At 43.6% G+C, this 13,110-nt stretch overlaps 1 protein-coding gene across 1 annotated transcript in view; it reads left to right on the forward strand.

Moving 5' to 3' along the window:
• Nucleotides 1–13,110, forward strand: part of gli1 (GLI family zinc finger 1) — a 49,570-nt gene that overhangs the window by 19,354 nt on the left and 17,106 nt on the right. The window lies entirely within an intron of this gene.

Consider the following 13,110-nt stretch of genomic DNA (forward strand, 5'->3'; position numbering starts at 1 on the left):
AGAGGAGGAGGGGGGGGGGGAGAAAGATTTTGGGTGAAAAGATTGTAAGCCTCCCCTTGTAGCCCCAGCAGATCCCTGAACAGTTCCCCCCTAAATCACTGCCTTTGACTCACAGCACAATTATCCTCAGAGACAACGGAAAAAAAGGGAGGGGGGACCGAGGAGGAGTAGGGGATGGATGGATGAAGAGCAAGAGAGAGAGAAGGAGAGAGAACATTTATTATTCCGCAGGCTTTTCCTCCCAAGAATCGTCAAGGCAAGCTGAACAGGGGGTCAACAATTGACTCAATTACAAGACAAACTCTCCAAGGGCCCTACACCACCACTCACTGTGGACCCTGCAGCTCTTGGGCAGGCTGTTGATTTTTTTTTCTCCCCCTCTTTTCTTTGCCGGTAAATGTTTGCCCCTCTTCAGGTGCCCCTGGCAGACGCAAGAACTCCAGCCCTCGGCTAGACTTTAACCTTTTCAGCCACTGAATGATTCTCCTCTCTGTTCTCCGTGAAGAGCCGGAGGGAGAGAGGGAGCGAGGGAGTGAAGAGGCAGATGAAGGGCTAGAAGCCTTCTCTTTGTCAGGCTTTATAACCGGTAATGAATAGGAAACGTCTGGTGACCCAAAAGGAGGATTTTTTTTTAATCGCACAGGTGGAATTTGCCTTTTCATTTTATTCGGCCTTGAGTAAAATGGATAAAAGTCTTACAAATGATAAGGGAATGAATACAAATTCAACATATCAGTCCAAAATCCATGAGGAATTTTACATAACATAACATAACATAACATAACATAACATAACATAACATAACATAACATAACATAACATAACATAACATAACATAACATAACATAACATCCAATGCCATTCACTGGGTGCTGTCACTTAACAGTGCATAGGATTTTGAAAGGGAATGGAAGGGATGCCATCATAACTTTTCATGTGTTATCAATAATATAGCAGTATTTCATATTTGCATCCTGCAGTAACCTTGTATATATCAACAATTTTGCCATTTTTAATTTTGGGAACACTTAATTTTATAATGGTCTCATTACAGTGTGTTGACCTATGGAAACGTATTATTAAGTACACAATAATTCTGTGTTTGTACTTAATGAAATGTGATACTATTTTGGGCATTAGGCAACTACTTGTACAGTATTAACAGTTTTATTTAGTATTACATTACTTTTCTACAGACTTTAATTAAACTGGAATAAGGTCATTGTAAAGTGAAGTGTTAAGTACTTTCAACAAATTAAGAAAAGAAGAGATAATATAAAAAGAAACTTACGGGGAAATTTGGCAAGCTGAGCCCTGGAACTGAGCCAAACCGTAGATAATGCACGGTAAAATGTCACGGTAAAATATGGGAGCCATTGGGATATTTCTCAACCCTCTGAAAGTTTTTGCAGATACAAGGTTTTGTCAGAGCACTGATGATCAGCACCTGTGTTTGCTGTTTGCCCCTGGGATATTGTGAATGAATGAGAACTTATGGGAACGTTCACCATTGTTCCTGCTGACCCTGCATTGATAAGGTCAGACAATACAGTGAGGAATGGGTTTTCAACAATAGGTCTCCAGTCCTTCTCTTGTCAGTCAAAAGGACTGCTCAAGCATAGTGCCGCTCAACACTGCTCTCTCTCTTTCTCTCTCCCTCCCTCTCTTCTCTCTCTCTCTCTCTCCCTCTCTCTTTCATCAACTAACTCTTTCTTTTTCCGTTTCTCTCTTTCTCTCATTTTCTCTCACTCCCTCTCTCTCTTTCTCTCTCTCTCCCTCTCTCTTTCTTTCTCTCTCTCCCTCTGATTCCCCCTATCACTCCCCCTTCTCTTTGTAAAAGAGAAAGGGGGGCATGAATACCACACACAGACTTTGAGTCACCCGCCGCACAGCAACATTGCTGCCGCCAGATTTTTTCCGTCTCATGTGAATCACTCTACCTCTGTTTTCTTTCTCTACAGGAAACAGTGGTAAAAATCTACTCTCCTCCTCCGCTGCCTTTTATCTTTAATTTCTCTTGCTTAAACTCCTAAAACAAATGTTTTAGGAGGTTTTTTTTTTAGTTTATTGAATCATTCAAGTCTGACAGGGTAGATAGGATATACTATAGATGTAGGAGAGAAAATTCTGGTGGAATTATATCCCAGGTTAGGGATATAATGGTTCCTTAGGCAGGAGTTCTGTGTGTATACAAGGGTTTCTTCAGGGTTAGGGTTAGTTAAAATGGTACCTGGGATCATTTTTGATGCATCTGCAACTAAGAAGTGTACCAGTCTGTTTTACAGTAATGACCCTGGGTCTTCTAAGGTTAAGACAAAATATAGTAAATTTCGGTCCTAGCCAATTACAGTCCCTGCTGTATATGAAGAGTTTGATTTCCAATACTATATTTCTAACATGCTTTAAAATGTCACATTATTTGTTTTAATTATGCAATTATTTTGTAAGACTAGATGTCACTTTTTTCAAATGGTGGGTATCTCGTATTGGAACAGAACTCTTCATATCTTCACATCCTCCTATAAAACACGTGAGGAAAAAAATAACAGAACTGCAAAAAACTCCACAGAGTGAACCGAGATAGAAATCCCAGTTTTGTACATACATGCCCCACCTTCAAGAGGAATTGATTGAAAAATCCTCCAGTCCTAAAGCGGGACAGACGCAAGGTGGAGGATTTCCAAAATTGCGATGACTGCGCTGTCTTTCAAGTTGTCCAATTGTCTAGCTGTGTCTGTGTCTCTTTAGCAACCCATTCACTGGCTGCTGACGTAAACTGTGCCCTTCTTATTGTGTTTACCACATCAGCTCCCTGGGTCATCTGGGCCATCAGCCACCCTCTCCCTCCCCTCTGCCAAGGGTGTGTGTGTGTGTGTGTGTGTGTGTGTCTTTGGCTGTGTGTCTGTATATGTGTGTATGCGTGTATATCTCTCGTCCTATGTATCTGTATGTGTGACTGTGTATGTGTAAATGTGTGTGCATGTCTTTGTATGCCTGTGTATGTGTTTGAGGTGTGTGTATGTCAGAGAGAGCGAGTGTTTGTTTGTGTGTGTGTGTGTGTGCGTGTGTGTGTGTGCTCCCTGCGCATCACTGAGCACTGCGTGGAGATACAGACTGGAATTTAGGGCTGAGACACAGTGAAAGGGAGCCCCTTCCTCATGCGTGAGATAGGATCAGTGTTTACATGCACAAAGAACAGAAAGCTCTGATCATCAGAAACCATCTTCTGAAATTCTCTTACAAACCACAGCTTTTGGCAGTCAAACTTCATCTGGCCAGCCTTTGCCCAAATGTAAATGGAAGCTAACAACTTGGAGTAACATGCATTATGTGGAGTCCACACTCAGAACTGCTCTGTTAGGATTAGCCTAACACTGACAGACAGTGAGAAAACTGGTCATAATTAGCAAGGGGGATGGTTGGCAGTTTGCTTGTAATTTTTCCACAATTTACCCCTAAAATCTCTAGCTAATAAAGGGGATGTGATACTTTTTCATTTTTAAGGGCCATGATGGAAACAAGGCAGCGTCCTTGTGTTATGTTAAAGGACTACTTCGGACTACTTTTTTGGAGTTTGGCCCATTGGTTGCCTTAGCCTAATATCTGACGAGAGGATTTGCACCAAAGTGTGACTAACACTAGAGTGTAACACTAAAGAGTACACTTAGGAGTAATTTCACAATGAATTTAAATTACCTGGATAATCCCAAGAAACCCAAAATGTAATCTGTTCTCCTGTCTTTTACCATGTTAAGATCTCACTACCAAGAGCTTCTCCAGGAGACTCATAACCTTTCCTATGTGTGTGTGTGTCTGTATGTGTGTGTGTGTCTGTATGTATGTGTGAGGAAGAGAGCAATAGAGAATGAGAGAGAGAAAATGTGCCTGTATGCAAGCATGTTTTCATATGTGTGTGTGTGTGTGTGTGTGTGTGTGTGTGTGTGTGTGTGTGTGTTTTAAGCTGCCCCCGCCCCCTCTCTCTCTCTGTCCTACACACAGCCAGCTGATTAGCTGATTTGTTGCCTTTTAGTTATGTTAATGCCACTTGATTACAGCCCTGGTGGGAATGCAACACACTCTCTCTCTCACACACTCACCCAAACACACACACACACACACAAAAACATGCACTCCAATCACCTTGCTTGCGTGGATAGTAGACTGCATTTTGTGATAAAGAAACATACTGTAGTACAACGTATCATGCTTCCATTCTTGTTCTCTCAATCTTCTCTCTCTCTCTCTCTCTCCCTCTCTCTCATTACATATCATTATATGTCTTTCTTTTCTCTTTCTCTCTCTCTCTCTCTCTCTCTCTCTCTCTCTCTCTCTCTGTGTCATGTATCTTCCTTCTACTGCGAGCTATAATAATCCACCCGGCAGATATCATGGCTGCCGGCTGCAAAGCGTCAGCAGTATGGCGTCAGTCAGTCCTGGGATCTCAAAGATGCAACTCTGTGTGTGCCTGTGTGTGTGTGTGTTGTCAGTGTTTGTTTAGTTTGTAGACTCCTCTGGACAGCCATGACTCGTCTCTGCCTGACGGCATATGAGAGTGCCGCCCTGTCAGAACCCGGCCAAGTCTTTCATTCGTTTAGGGCGAGTGTGTGTGTGTGTGTGTGTGTGGGCGCTTCTGCCTGTGTGTGTCTCCTCGAGCCACATGCTAAGCCCCAAACATCAGTTCAGGGATCCCAGCCAATTAAAAGCTAATGCAGGCCCGGATGCCTTGCCCCTACCAACATCTGGGTATTAAACTAAACGCCTGCTCTATATTAGTTATGAACTCAGCTCCAAGGAGGACCACACATGAGAAGTGCACATTTTGTTGTGTGTGTGTGTGTGTGTGTGTGTGTACATGCTCCAAATAGTTGCTCTGTAATTTGTTCACTTTGTAAGTTGATGAGGTTTGTTTAAGTAAATGGCATGTGGAATGGGAAAAAAAAGCGGAGAATGTATTCTATTCTCATCTCTATAATTTTGTCTGAACAAATTTGTTATCAGATCGGCGCAGTCAACAGTTTTCATCTGATTTATAGTTTATTGCAGAGCCTCCAAATTCCCTTGGCACGCTGATGAAATGGATCACTGTTTGTGGATTCAGACAAATTTGAGCACATTCTCTAAGGAACAGAGCTTGTGTTTGCATGTTGAAGTTTGAATTTTCCATTTCTGACAATTTCTTTGAGCTCCCGTTTGACACTTTAGGAGAGAGAGAGAGAGAGAGAGAGAGAGAGAGAGAGGGAGAGATAAAGTGGGAGAGATGGGGAAAGAGGGCAAGGAGCCAGATTGAGGGAAAGCACAAGTATGAAAGTGATGATATAACACCATATAATATAATGACCCCTATCATGTGCATGCGCACACACATGCGCGCACACACACACACACACACACACGTGTGCGCCCCCATCATTGTACAACTGTGAACTGATGAAGACAAGTCTCAACATGTGTGTTCAGCTGCTGGGGCAAATTCAAGTACAATTTACATGCTGAGTAGAGAGAGAGAGAGGAGGTGAGAGAGAGAGCTGTCTGAGGGATTTCTGATCAAGGACCCTAACAGAGTCATGGTGCTCATGTTAATAAATGAGCCTTAAGCCTGACTATCCATCCACATTTACATCTGACCTCTACTTTTACAATACGCCGATGGTTTGCCTTTTTTTGTTAAAGCTGCACTGGGCAACTTTGTATGTTGGCGGCCCCAAATGGCAGTACGATGCAACTTTTTCAATTACTTGGCTTCAATATGCAGAAATCCTGTAAGGTGTCGTCAGAAACTGCACACAGAGCGCTCATGTTTATCAACCTGGCCGGTCTGTGATGCTGTATAACAAAGTATACCAAAAGGACGAGGAAGGAAAAATGTTGGTGAGTCCAGCTTTCTCTGGATGAAGCACTTGCTCACTGCCATTTAGAAGCAAGTTTTGTATAACACCCAAAATGCTAACTTGCTAACACCATCTAACAAAAGCACGTTGTGACACAATGATTTTTAGGGAAGCAGAAGAGAGGTGTTTTGTGGGAATTTGTTGCATTTGCATACACAGCAATTTTTCAGCATTTTCAGATGCAAGCTAGTCGGTTAATGCTTGCCAGTTACGGCTTTCTAAAACACTGGCAGCCGCTGAAGCTGACGTCATAAATATGTGTCGAAATAGGCTATATGGCCTGTTAGCATTGGACCTAAACAAAGTCTCTTCTTGATGGTCATGCGATGACCTGACTACTGATGAAGAGAAATATTTGAATGACAAGACCTGTATCAAGTTATATGATATATTAATCAATTTTTTAAAAAGGAGTCGAAGGGGACAGAAACTGGGCTTTATAACATGGCTGTTAGTGGAGAGAAGCCCTGAATTGCCCTTCGTTTCCAGGTTACAATGCTCTGTCCTTCCTATCTATTATTCAATGAGTTTGCGAGGTGTCTGTCTGTCAGAATGCCTCTCCATCGTATTTCTAAGCTTCTTGCCTCTGCTGAACTGTCTGAACTTCTGCCCTTTTTGTTGGTCTATCTGAATGTCCGTCTGTCTGCCTGCCAATCATTGCATTTGTCTGTCTGCCTTTCTGTACGTCTCCCTGCCTTGAGATCTGTAGGATCTACGGCCCTGTCCGCCCATGCTGTTGTGATCAGGCACGCGCCAAAGACCATTCACATCCGGAAGCAAAGCCCCGCGCTGAAAAGTTAGCAGGCAATAAATTCCACGTGAAATGAGAGAACGGTGTACAGCTCCATGTCTCGATTGCTCCAGCCCCTTTAGTGTTGATGCCTGTCTTGTCTGAGCCATATTTCTCCTTGTTTCCTCTGTGTGAGAAACAGTGAAAGAGAGGCACTGAGAGCTGTGGTCACTGTGTGTGTCTGGTGGCCTGCAGGCCTGTTCTGCTGCCATAGTCATTCAGAAGGGCTGCGCCGTGGTTTCTCCCACACACCGACTGCACACACACACACACACACACACACACACACACATAAACACACCAACACACACGCTCATATACTGTCTCTTCCTCTCTGCCCCTGTCTTTCTTTCTTTCTTTTTCTCTCTCTCTCCATCTCTCTCTCTCTCTCTCTTGCTCTCTTTCACACACACACACATGCATTAGGTATCCACCCTCCCCACCTCCTGGAGCCCCTCTGTCTCTCTTTCCTCTGTCTCTCTTTCCTCACAAGTTTTCCACCTCCTCTTCTCCTCCCTCGCTCCCAGCTGTGTTATACTGCTATGGAATATAAGTAGCAACAGGCCGGCTATAAATATCGCCTGCCCACCCAAGACTGTTAGGATTATTATTTTTCTTATAATCACTGCGGTCTCTCTATAAACCGAACAGATTATTATTTGGTTTTTGTTCCCTGGTGCTGGTCCCTGTTTCAGTGGTTTGCTGCGGCCGGCTCCAGAGAGTTTCTTTGCATAGGACAGTTTCCTTCTGCTGGTGTGTTATAGGGTATAGAGAGCCTAAGTCCCTCCCCTTCCACTGTCCCCCATGGGACCTTATTTCGGAAAAAATACGTACGGTAGTCAACAGCGAGAGACAAATTGTTTGATCCCGTTTGGATTGTGCCATGAATTACACATTGCAAGACATACATACGAAACACACAGGCATCGCATTAATGTTAGCCCCCACTGTACTAAAACTATCCTAAACCAGTTTAAATCCGTTCTTACTGTCTACCTTCCAGGTTGTGTATAATACTACTACACGACTTTTGGGTGTGTAGTCTTTCTAATTACGTATTTTCACTGTCTTATACTTCAACAGTTTTACAACAAACTGCAACTTTCTTGACTTGCAAAATTATCTTTTAAATTGACAAAACATCATATGTGTAATTCATGGCACAATTCAAACGGGACCAAACAATTATTTGTCCCTCGCCGTTGACTACCGTACATATTTTTTCCGAAATAAGGTCCCATGATGGTCCACCGGAAGGGGAGGGACTTAGGCTCTCTATAGAGCTGACGCAGGACTGAGTGGACGGGTGATAGGTGAAAGGCCTTGATGGGAGGATAGAGAGAGAAACGGAGACAAAAACTCTGAGAGGGAGGCCGGGACAGACAGAAAATGACGTAAAATATGAGTAAGCTGGAAAAGGGATGAGAGGAAAAGAAGGGCAAGCAGTTGGGCAAGGTTCAGGAGCGCTGGTAAAGGTGAAGACGAGTGCTTTTTTGGATTTACGATGACAAAGCTCTTTTCTTTTTTTCTTTTTCCAAATGGGGGTTGGGCTCCCAGTTGTTTATAGATGGAGTCGTTCTGTGTGTGCTGCCTCGGTCTACAGCTGGGAGCCAGCTGTGTGAATCAACCTCTCCGCTCCTCATCTGCTCTATCCATCCTTCCATCCATCCCTCCCTCCCTCTTTTTTCCTCCCCCTGTTTCCCCCGGTTCTCCTCCTTAAAAGGAGTTCAAAGGGATATTTGTGGTTAGCGCATTACTAACCTGATACACAGTGCTGCTGATACACAGAGGAAGAAGGGAAGACGAGACTGGAGTTCGATGCTACATGGTAGACAGGGAGGAGAGGGGAAGGTGGAGAGGGTGGAAAAGAGGCTGGAGGTAAGGAGAGAGGGAGGAGAAGAGAGGAGCGGGGTACAGGAAACCACAGGTATGTGCAGGATGGCGGGTGGGTGGCCTAGAGAGAGGAGGGAGGAAAAGTGGGAATGGGGAATGCTGGAGGAGTGAAGGAATAGAGGGTTAGGGGGAAACGGAGAGAAAGACTCTCTCGTGTGTCTGTAGCACCACGTCTCTCCTGATGGTAGACCTGAAGGTTGTTGGTTGAAATCCCTGCACTGGCTGAGTGAATCTAGGTGAGAGAGAATGTTGAACTATCATCTACTTGCCCTTTAGAAATTGAAGCTGCTCAGCGGCCAGCAGTACAAAACTGTGGTTGTACAAGCAAACGAAAGCAAGGAGAGGGGAACCACCTCTAATGCTAAAACAACACTATTTAGTCAAGCTTTACACTATTTAGTCAAACAGTTGCACAGATGAAAATGTGTACATAAACACGACTGTACAATATATGCACACTTAAGGCAATGCGTTATAGGTGGATACAAGACAGCTTGAGTAAATGACGTTACTTTTTGCATTCAAAGTTGTTCCTGTCCTCATATTTGTGTAGTATTTTGCCCTTTTCCACACCCTTCACGGCTGTGCGGGCAAGTTTCCAGATATATGTGTGCATAACCCTCCTTCCCTCTGCAACTACTACCCTCAGCATAAATTCTCATGGCTCTGAATGAGAATATGTTCCTTGTCAACTTGCCTACACTTTCAAAAAAAAACAAAAAACAGCACGGGCTCCCCAATGTGCTCCATTCTGCTCTTTTCTGCTCCACTCTAGTTGGGTCTGTCTTGCTCCGCTCTGCTCCACTCTGCTCTGTTCGTTTCGCTCTTTGTTCCACTGTACAGCGATGTAGAGGCGCGCTCAAGTCCTCTAGTGCCCCGATGTCTGTCATCAGTCACTCCGGCTGTGTAGCAACAAGGGATCAACGTTTCATTCTGCCATTCAGACAAGGTGAGAACCCCAGCAGTGAGAAATCAGCACCGCTACTTCCTCAGCCCACAGTTTACAGTACAGGGATACGTTAGGTGTGAATCAGTGGGGTTGAAACTTGGGTTATGGTGTTGACTGTATTAAACCACAGTGCTAGCCTGGTAAACATTAGTTTAGGGCAGGGGCTCTTCAACTTTCTTTCAACCCAGCTGCCAAATGAGAAATGTATAGTCTCCCCCTTGAACCCGGGCTCATTAGTAGTATTTCTATCGTGTGAGGGAGGACAAGCCAGTAGCAGGACCATGACCCATTTTGGGTCCCCAACCCCTGATTTAAGAAGGTTGGGTTTAGGGTTTGCAGTTTATGAACCAACATTTTAACTTACATTATCAACAAACTTACAACTGCCACCTCCTCAAACATTCAATATCTATTCTTTTCTATTCTATTCTATTCTATTCTACATCTCTGAACTGTTTGGAATTCCAAATTCCGGCTTTTCGTACTTCCCATCATTTTTTATCAAATCGCCTCTGTTACATGGCATGGATCTCAAAGCCTCCTAAGACTTTTGGGTGGCCATGCAGGCAGAAACTCTACTGATTGACTTCATTAATGTCTCTCCTTTCTCTTTGAGACAGAGAATACCTGCCTTGTTTTAATACAAGCTGCATATATTTGTCTGCAACTTGTTTGCTCGTCACAATGCTGCTTCTCTGGTTGGAACTCTCTTGAAAATGAGTGTCTTTTTGGGAATACCTGTTTAAATAAAGGTCAAAATCACTTTTTCGTAAGTAGATATGTGACATTAATCCTCCCTGCAGTAGGTCAGTGAGTAGGGCTTATTGTACATTACAGTGATGTCTCCAGCCTTGTGGCCTTTCGGTGGTCACACCATCGGCCCCCATCACATTACAGCAGCTGTGAGGAATTCACAGAGTCTGGGTAAAGGGGTAAAAAATACAGGGGAGGGTGGGGGAGGAGGGGGCAGAGGGTCTGTGTTGGGGCGGGGGGGGTTTACAAAAACAAAGGCAGAATTTAAAAACAAAGTTTACCACCGAAGGAAAACAACAGGGCTAGAAAAAGTCGGTGGGTGAGGAAAGAGAGAAAGAAAAAAAAAGACACAAATGAAAAAGAAAACGAGGTAGAATCTCGGCTGTGGTTGGCTCTCGGCCCGAGCCCCGCCCTCTTTCTCCCTCCTTCTCCCCGCTCCTCCCTCCCTCCGTCTCTGGCCCTAACACAACAGAATCCCCCACAAGCCCAGCCACATCAGGAACGGCTGGCTACATTATAGCTGCCATTATCGTCTCCCAAGTCATAACAGCCAGAGAACACCCACCTCGACTGCAGCTCCGCCAGGAGGGGGAGGGGCGAGGGAGAGGTCGCAGGAGCAGGAATGAGCCCAGAGAGAGAGAGAGAGAGAGAGAGAGAGAGGGAATGAGGGAGGGGGGGAGCGATAGATAGCAGTGGAAAGCGAGAATGAGAGAGGGAATGAGGGAGAGGGTGCGGGAGAAAGAGTGAAAGGGAGAGAGAGATAGAGATCGACAGAAGGAGAGAGAGAGAGAGGAGAGGGAGGGAACGAGGGAGAGGGTGGGGGAGAGAGACAGGAACAAAATACTTTCAGATGGGTGTTTATACTGCACAACTTGTTCCAAAGATGTGTTGGAGTTTTATGTACGCTGTTTTATGTGTGTGTGTGTGTGTGCGTCTTGTCTAAGTCAATAGATAGATTAGCCAACACACACACACACATACACACACACACACACACACACACACACACAAAGAAACAAACATATACATTCACATTCCCACCTCAGAGTAGAAGAGAAATGAGGTTAAGAACACAGGGTCTGTCATTAAATGGCCTTTTTACGTGGGGAGGGGGCATGTGAGAGCCGTAGTTTAGTGTTACACCCAAGAGTAGAAGAGAGTAGAAGCAGAGTGGAGAGGGAGCGGAGCGGGGCTGCATCAGGCCTTTTGTCTAACAGAACCAGTGACCTGTGGAAATGTCTGTCCTCTCTGGAGACTTCCTCAGTGGGAGGAGGACTGGAGCACTATGGGAATGCCAATGGTTAAATCATACAAAACAAAACCAGTGTTTCTCATTGTGTACTACAAATGCAAACTAACTGAGTTGAATTGAGTGGGACAAATACCATAGGTTATTACAGAAAATTCTGATTCTGATTACCAATTTTGTTACAGTATGATCATGTAAAAGTGCACAACAAGCATAAATAGTAAACTTTCAATATAGCATTCTGTTTATCAGATTATTTACATGCCTGCATGACATTTCTTGGCTAACGATGTGTGAATAAAATTTGTATCCTATCCATAGTTACAGTAATAGTGTGTGTTATTAGATACTGTGTGTGCTTGATGACTGAGGTGTTCACTCACCTCTCACTGGCGTTACAAAAACGCATTAGGTTATGCTGCCTCAATACAAAAAATTTATTTCATTATGCCTTCTGTCCAATACATGAAATTACTCACATAGGCTATGAAATTCATAACACGGTGTCAGAAATGAATATATGCGAGCTATTCCTGTTTATTGACAGTTGAAAATAGTGAATAAATACAATAATCAGACAATTTAAAGTCACTCCTAAAATAAGCATGCTCTCTGTGCCTTGCTCCCGGCGATTCTGAAATTAAATACAGCAAAGAACAGATGGCCCCATTCTCTTTTTAAACAATAAAAACAGAAAAAAGTATGAGCATGAGCATAAAAAACATATGTAGGCCTGTAAGGTGATCAGGCAGTTGAAAGCGATTGACCGATCACCAATGATCTATTTAGAAGCTCTATTGGCAGATTATGATTGGTGGCATCTTTAGTATTGGTGCAGAGTAGCCCTTGCTGACACCTTGTAAGCCACAACATCTCCTTACTCAGTTTTCTGGGTTTACTATTACGTGATGTTTGATTCCCTGTAAGACCCGGGGCCAAATCTGCTCTGTTGGAGTTGGCTAGTGATTTGTTGACTGGCTGGATTCTGCAGTGGTTGGGTTTCTGACAGTCAATGAGTGAGCAGCAGTCAATTACAGAGAAGACCCATACAAACCCATATTTCCTTTATTGGTTGTAGGATGTGTTGGTTTGGAGTAAGTATGCAGGGATGGAACTTTTATAAGCCTACCAGACCACAACCAGTACTTCTTAGCCTGGGCTTGTTCAAAAAAAGTCCTCCCAGCCAATTGAATTGGGTCTAATGGAAATGGCAAGTACGGGAGATAGTAACCAAAACCTACTGGACCAAAAAATCATGAAAATTCCTAACAGGATTGTCAAGTTTTCACAAAGCCTGTGTTATTTATCATGAACTGAAAGTCCCTTTAATCCATTTTCCTCACTGTTTTGGTTTTTGAGATTTTGATTTTATTTTATGTATTAGTGCCGTGTCTAAAAAACGTCTCTCTGATCACATGCAGTACATTCAAAACTGTTTCAGTAAATAATTATCTATCAAAGCATTTAATTCTGATATTTCCAAGAAGTGGTTTGCAGCCACATTGACCAGCATAGCTCACAAACCAAAAAGTGCTTTTTGGATTAACTGAAAGGATTCCTAGATCATGATGAATCAGCTAGTCATCTT

This window comes from Centroberyx affinis, unplaced genomic scaffold (genome assembly GCF_046629955.1).
Source record: "Centroberyx affinis isolate AG114_WGS23_722 - 3 ecotype Tasmania unplaced genomic scaffold, CSIRO-AGI_Caff_v1 ptg001613l_1, whole genome shotgun sequence".
NCBI lineage: Eukaryota > Metazoa > Chordata > Actinopteri > Beryciformes > Berycidae > Centroberyx > Centroberyx affinis.